The sequence below is a fragment of the Olea europaea genome, unplaced genomic scaffold, assembly GCF_002742605.1.
Source record: "Olea europaea var. sylvestris unplaced genomic scaffold, O_europaea_v1 scaffold557, whole genome shotgun sequence".
Taxonomy (NCBI): domain Eukaryota; kingdom Viridiplantae; phylum Streptophyta; class Magnoliopsida; order Lamiales; family Oleaceae; genus Olea; species Olea europaea.
This window is the reverse complement of record NW_019263904.1, coordinates 149623-156423: the sequence shown is the minus strand read 5'-3', so window position 1 is coordinate 156423 and position 6801 is coordinate 149623.

The window sequence follows — 6801 nt, the reverse complement described above, 5'->3', positions numbered from 1 at the left end:
ATTGGAATCGAACGAATGAAAAGTGGTTTTTGATTTCATGATAACTTCGATTTTGTTCGTTTTTTGCAATGGCTAGTCTAATTCGATTGGAATCGGACGAATGAAAAGTGGTTTTTCATTTCATTTTAACTTCGTGTTTGTTCATTTTTGGCTGATAGCTAGTGAAATTCAATTAGAATCGAGCAAGTTAAATGTGGACTTCGATTTCATGAAAACTTCGTGTTTGTTCATTTCTAGCAAATTGCTAGTCTAATTCGATTAGAATAGAGCGAATGAAAGGTGGGTTTTGATTTCATGATAACTTTGGGTTTATCCGTTTTGGCGAATTGCTCGTCTAATTCGATTGGAATCGAGCCGATGAAAAGTGGCTTTTGATTTCCTGATAACCTCAGGTTTGTTCGATTTTGGCAAATTGCTAGTCTAATTCGATTGGAATCGAACGAATGAAAAGTGGGTTTTGATTTCATGATAACTTCGGATTTGTTAGTTATGGCGAATTGCTAGTCTAATTCAATTCGAATTGAGCCAATGAAAAGTGGCTTTTGATTTCATGATAACTTCGGTTTTGTTCCTTTTTGACGAATTGCTCGTCTAATTTAATTGGAATCGAGCCAAAGAAATGTGGATTTTGATTTCTTGATAACTTCAAGATTTGTTCGTTTTTGGAAAATTTCTAGTCTAATTTGATTGGAATCGAATGAATGAAAAGTGGTTTTTGATTTCATGATAACTTCGGGTTTGTTCATTTTTGGCTAATAGCTACTCTAATTCGATTGGAATCGAGCAAGTGAAAAGTGGCTTTTGATTTCATGATAACTTCTGGTTTGCTCATTTTTGGCGAATTGCTAGTCTAATTCGATTGGAATCAGGCCAATGAAAAGTGGTTTTGGATTTCATGATAACTTCGGGTTCGTTCATTTTTGGCGAATTGCTAGGCCAATTCGATTAGAATCGAGCTAATGAAATGTGATTTTTGATTTCATGAAAACTTTGGGTTTGTTCGTTTTTGGCGAATTGCTATTCTAATTCGAATGGAACTGAGCCATTGAAAAGTAGTTTTGGATTTCATGGTAACTTTGGCTTTGTTCGTTTTTGGTGAATTTCTAGTCTAATTCGATTGGAATCGAGCCAATGAAATGTGATTTTTGATTTCATGATAACTTCGGGTTTGTTCATTTTTGATGAATTGCTAGTCTAATTCGATTGGAATCGAGTCAATGAAATGTGGTTTTCGATTTCACGATAAAAATCAACTTCGGGTTTGTTTGTTTTTAGCGAATTACTAGTCTAGTCCGATTGGAATTGAGCTAATGAAACGTGGTTTTCGATTTCATGATAACTTCGGGGATGTTCATTTTTCGTGAATTACTAATCTAATTCGATTGGAATCGAGCCATGAAATGTGGTTTTCGATTTCATGATAGCTTTGTGTTTGTTCGTTTTCGACGAATTGCTAGTCTAATTCGATTGGAATCGAGCCAATGAAATGTGGCTTTTGATTTCCTGATAGCTTCGGGTTTGTTCAGTTTTGGCAAATTGATAGTCTAATTTAAATGGAATCGAACGAATGAAATGTGGGTTTTCATTTCATGATAACTTCGGATTTGTTCTTTTTGGCGAATTGTTAGTCTAATTCGATTCGAATCGAGCTAATGAAAAGTGGCTTTTGATTTCATGATAACTTCGGGTTTGTTCATTTTTTACGAATTGCTCATCTAATTTGATTTGAATCGAGCAAATGAAATGTAGCTTTTGATTTCTTGATAACTTTAGGTTTGTTTGTTTTCGGAAAATTTCTAGTCGAATTCGATTGGAATCGAACAAATGAAAAGTGGTTTTTGATTTCATGATAGCTTCGGGTTTGTTTGTTTTTGGCGAATGGCTAGTCTAATTCGATTGGAATTGAATGAATGAAAAGTGGTTTTTCATTTCATGATAACTTCGTGTTTGTTCATTTTTGGCGAATAGCTAGTCTAATTCTATTGGAATCGAGCAAGTGAAAAGTGGCTTTTGATTTCATGATAAGTTCGAATTTTTTTTTATCGAATTGCTAGTCTAATTCGATTGGAATCGAGCCAATGAAAAGTGGTTTTGGATTTCATGATAACTTCGGTTTATTTATTTTTGTCTAATTGCTAGTCTAATTCGATTGGAATCGAGCCAATGAAATGTGATTTTTGATTTCATGATAACATCGGGTTTGTTCATTTTTGGTGAATTGCTAGTCTAATTTGATTGGAATCGAGTCAATGAAATATGGTTTTCAATTTCACGATAACAATTAACTTCGGGTTTGTTCATTTTTAGCGAATTGCTAGTCTAATCCGATTGGAATCGAGCCAATGAAACGTGGTTTTCGATTTCATGATAACTTCGAGTCTGTTCATTTTTTGCGAATTACTAATTTAACTTAATTGGAATGAGCCATGAAATGTGGTTTTCGATTTCATGATAACTTTGGGTTTGTTGGTTTTTGTCGAATTGCTTGTCTAATTCGATTGGAATCGAGCCAATGAAATGTGGTTTTCGATTTCATGATAACTTCTGTTTTGTTCATTTTTGGCAAATTTCTAATCTAATTCGATTGGAATCGAGCCATGAAATGTGGTTTTCGATTTCACGATAACTTTAGGTTTATTTGTTTTTGGTGAATTACTAATGTAATTCGATTGGAATCGAGCCAATGAAAAGTGGTTTTCGATTTCAAAATAGCTTTTTTTTTCATTTTTGGCGAATAGCTAATCTAATTCGATTGGAATCGAGCAAGTGAAAAGTGGCTTTTGATTTCATGATAACTTCGGGTTTGTTCATTTTTTGCGAATCACTAGTCTAATTCGATTAGAATCAAGCCATGAAATGTTGTTATGGATTTCCTGATAACTCCGAGTTTGCTCATTCTTGTCGAATTGCTAGTCTAATTCGATTGGAATCGATCCAATGAAATGTGGTTTTTGATTTCATGATAACTTCGGGTTTGTTCATTTTTTGCAAAATGCTAGTCTAATTTGATTGGAATCGAATCAATGAAATGTGGTTTTTGATTTCATGATAACAAATAACTTCGGGTTATTTCGTTTGTAGCGAATTGCTAGTCTAATTCGATTGGAATCGAGCTAGCGAAAATTGGATTTTGATTTCATGAAAAATTCGGTTTGTTTGTTTTTCACGAATCGCTAATCTAATTCGATTCGAATCGAGCTAATGAAATGTGGTTTTCGATTTCATGATAACTTCGGGCTTGTTCGTTTTTAACGAATTGCTAGTCTAATCCGATTGGAATCGAGCCAATGAAACGTGGTTTTCGATTTCATGAAAAATTCGGGTCTGTTCATTTTTGGCGTATTGCCAGTCTAATTCAATTGGAATCGAGAAAATGAAACGTGGCTTTCGATTTCATGATAATTTCACGTTTTTTCATTGTTGGTGAATTGCTAGTCTAATTCGATTAGAATGGAGAGAATGAAAAGTGGGTTTTGATTTCATGATAACTTCGGGATTATCCGTTTTGGCGAATTGCTAGTCTAATTCGATTGGAATCGAGCCATTGAAAAGTGGCTTTTGATTTCTTGATGACTTCTGGTTTTGTTCATTTTTAGCAAATTGCTAGTCTAATTCGATTGGAATCGAACGAAAGAAAAGTGGATTTTGATTTCATTATAAATTTAGATTCGTTCGTTTTGGCGAATCGCTAGTCTAATTTGATTGGAATTGAGCCAATGAAACATGGCTTTTGATTTCTTGATAACTTCAGGTTTGTTCATTTGTGGAAATTTTCTAGTCAAATTCGATTGGAATCGAACAAATGAAAAGTTGTTTTTGATTTCATGATAACTTCGGGTTTGTTCATTTTTGGCGAATGGCTAGTCTAATTCGATTGCAATCAAACGAATGAAAAGTTGTTTTTCATTTCATGATAACTTTAGGTTTCTTCCATTTTGACGAATTGCTCGCCTAATTTGATTGGAATCGAGCCAATGAAATGTGGCTTTTGATTTCTTGATAGCTTCTGGTTTGTTCGTTTTTGGAAAATTTCTACCCTAATTTGATTGGAATCGAAAGAATGAAAAGTGATTTTTTATTTCATGATAACTTCGGGTTTGTTCGTTTTTGGAGAATGGCTAGTTTAATTCGACTGGAATCGAACAAATGAAAAGTGGTTTTTCATTTCCTGATAACTTCGTGTTTTTTCATTTTCGGCGAATAGCTAGTCTAATTTGATTGGAATCGAGCAAGTGAAAAGTGGGCTTTGATTTCATGATAACTTTGGCTTTGTTCGTTTTTGGCAAATTGCTAGTCTAATTTGATTGGAATCGAGCCAATAAAAAGTGGTTTTGGATTTCCTGATAACTTAGGGTTTGTTCGCTTTTGGCTAATTGCTAGTCTAATTCGATTGGAATCGAGCCAATGAAATGTGATTTTTGATTTCATGATAACTTTGGGTTTGTTCATTTTTGGAGAATTGCTAGTCTAATTCGATTGGAATTGAGTCAATGAAATGTGGTTTTCGATTTCACGATAACAATTAACTTCAGGTTCTTTCGTTTTTAGCGAATTACTAGTCTAATCCGATTGGAATCGAGCCAACGAAATGTGGTTTTCGATTTTGTGATAACTTCGGGTCTGTTCATTTTTTGCGAATTACTAATTTAACTCAATTGGAATGAGCCATGAAATGTGGTTTTCGATTTCATGATAATTTTGGGTTTGTTGGTTTTTGGCGAATTGCTTGTCTAATTTCATTGGAATCGAGCCAATGAAATGTGGTTTTCGATTTCATGATAACTTCGGCTTTGTTCGTTTTTGGCGAATTGCTAGTCTAATTCGATTGGAATCGAGCCCTGACATGTGGTTTTCGTTTTCATGATGACTTTAGGTTTTTTTGTTTTTGGTGAATTACTAATGTAATTCGATTGGAATCGAGCAAATGAAAAGTGGTTTTCGATTTCATGATAGCTTTTTTTTTTCATTTTTGGCGAATAGCTAGTCTAATTCGATTGGAATCGAGCAAGTGAAAAGTGGCTTTTGATTTCATGATAACTTCGGGTTTGTTCATTTTTTGCGAATCACTAGTCTAATTCGATTGGAATCGAGCCATGAAATGTTGTTATGGATTTCCTGATAACTTCGGGTTTGCTCATTTTTGTCGAATTGCTAGTCTAATTCGATTAGAATCGAGCCAATTGAATGTGGTTTTTGATTTCATGATAACTTCGGATTTGTTCGTTTTTGGCAAACTGCTAGTCTAATTCGATTGGAATCGAGCCAATAAAAAGTGGTTTTGGATTTCATGATAACTTTGGGTTTGTTCGCTTTTGGCGAATTGCTAGTCTAATTCAATTGGAATTGAGCCAATGAAATGTGATTTTTGATTTCATGATAACTTCGGGTTTGTTCATTTTTGGCGAATTGCTAGTCTAATTCGATTGGATTGAGTCAATGAAATGTGGTATTTGATTTTACGATAACAATTAACTTCGGGTTCGTTCGTTTTTAGCGAATTACTAGTCTAATCCGATTGGAATCGAGCCAATGAAACATGGTTTTCGATTTCTTGACAACTTCGGGTCTGTTCATTTTTTGTGAATTACTAATTTAACTCAATTGGAATGAGCCATGAAATGTGATTTTCGATTTCATGATAACTTTGGGTTTGGTTTTTGGCGAATTGCTTGTCTAATTTGATTGGAATCGAGCCAATGAAATGTTGTTTTCGATTTCATGATAACTTCGGCTTTGTTCGTTTTTGGCGAATTGCTAGTCTAATTCGATTGGAATTGAGCAATGAAATGTCGTTTTCGATTTCATGATAACTTTAGGTTTGTTTGTTTTTGGTGAATTACTAATGTAATTCGATTGGAATCGAGCCAATGAAAAGTGGTTTTCGATTTCATGATAGCTTTTTTTTTCATTTTTGGCGAATAGCTAGTCTAATTCGATTGGAATCGAGCAAGTGAAAAGTGGCTTTTGATTTCATGATAACTTCGGGTTTGTTCATTTTTTGCGAATCACTAGTATAATTCGATTGGAATCGAGCCATGAAATGTGGTTATGGATTTCCTGATAACTTCGGGTTTGCTCATTTTTGTCGAATTGCTAGTCTAATTCGATTGGAATCGAGTCAGTGAAATGTGATTTTTGTTTTCATGATAACTTCGGGTTTGTTCATTTTTGGTGAATTGCTAGTCTAATTCGATTGGAATTAAGTCAATGAAATGTGGTTTTCGATTTCACGATAACATTTAACTTCGGGTTTGTTCATTTCTAGCGAATTACTAGTCTAATCCGATTGCAATTGAGCCAATGAAACGTGGTTTTCGATTTCGTGATAAGTTCGGGTCTGATCATTTTTTGCGAATTACTCATTTATATCAATTGGAATGAGCCATGAAATGTGGCTTTCGATTTCATGATAACTTTGGGTTTGTTGGTTTTTGGCGAATTGCTTGTCTAATTTGATTGGAATCGAGCCAATGAAACGTGGCTTTCGATTTCATGATAACTTCGGGTCTGTTCGTTTTTCGCGAATTACTAATCCAATTCAATTGGAATCGAGCCATGAAATGTGGTTTTCAATTTCATGATAACTTTGGGTTTGTTCATTTTTGGCGAATTGGTAGTCAAATTCGATTAGAGTCGAGCCAATGAAAAGTGGCTTTTGATTTCCTGATAACTTCGTGTTTGTTCATTTTTGGCTAATAGCTAGTATAATTCGATTAGAATCGAGCAAGTGAAAAGTGGCTTTTGATTTCATGAAAACATCGTGTTTGTTCATTTTTGGCAAATTGTTAGTCTAATTCGATT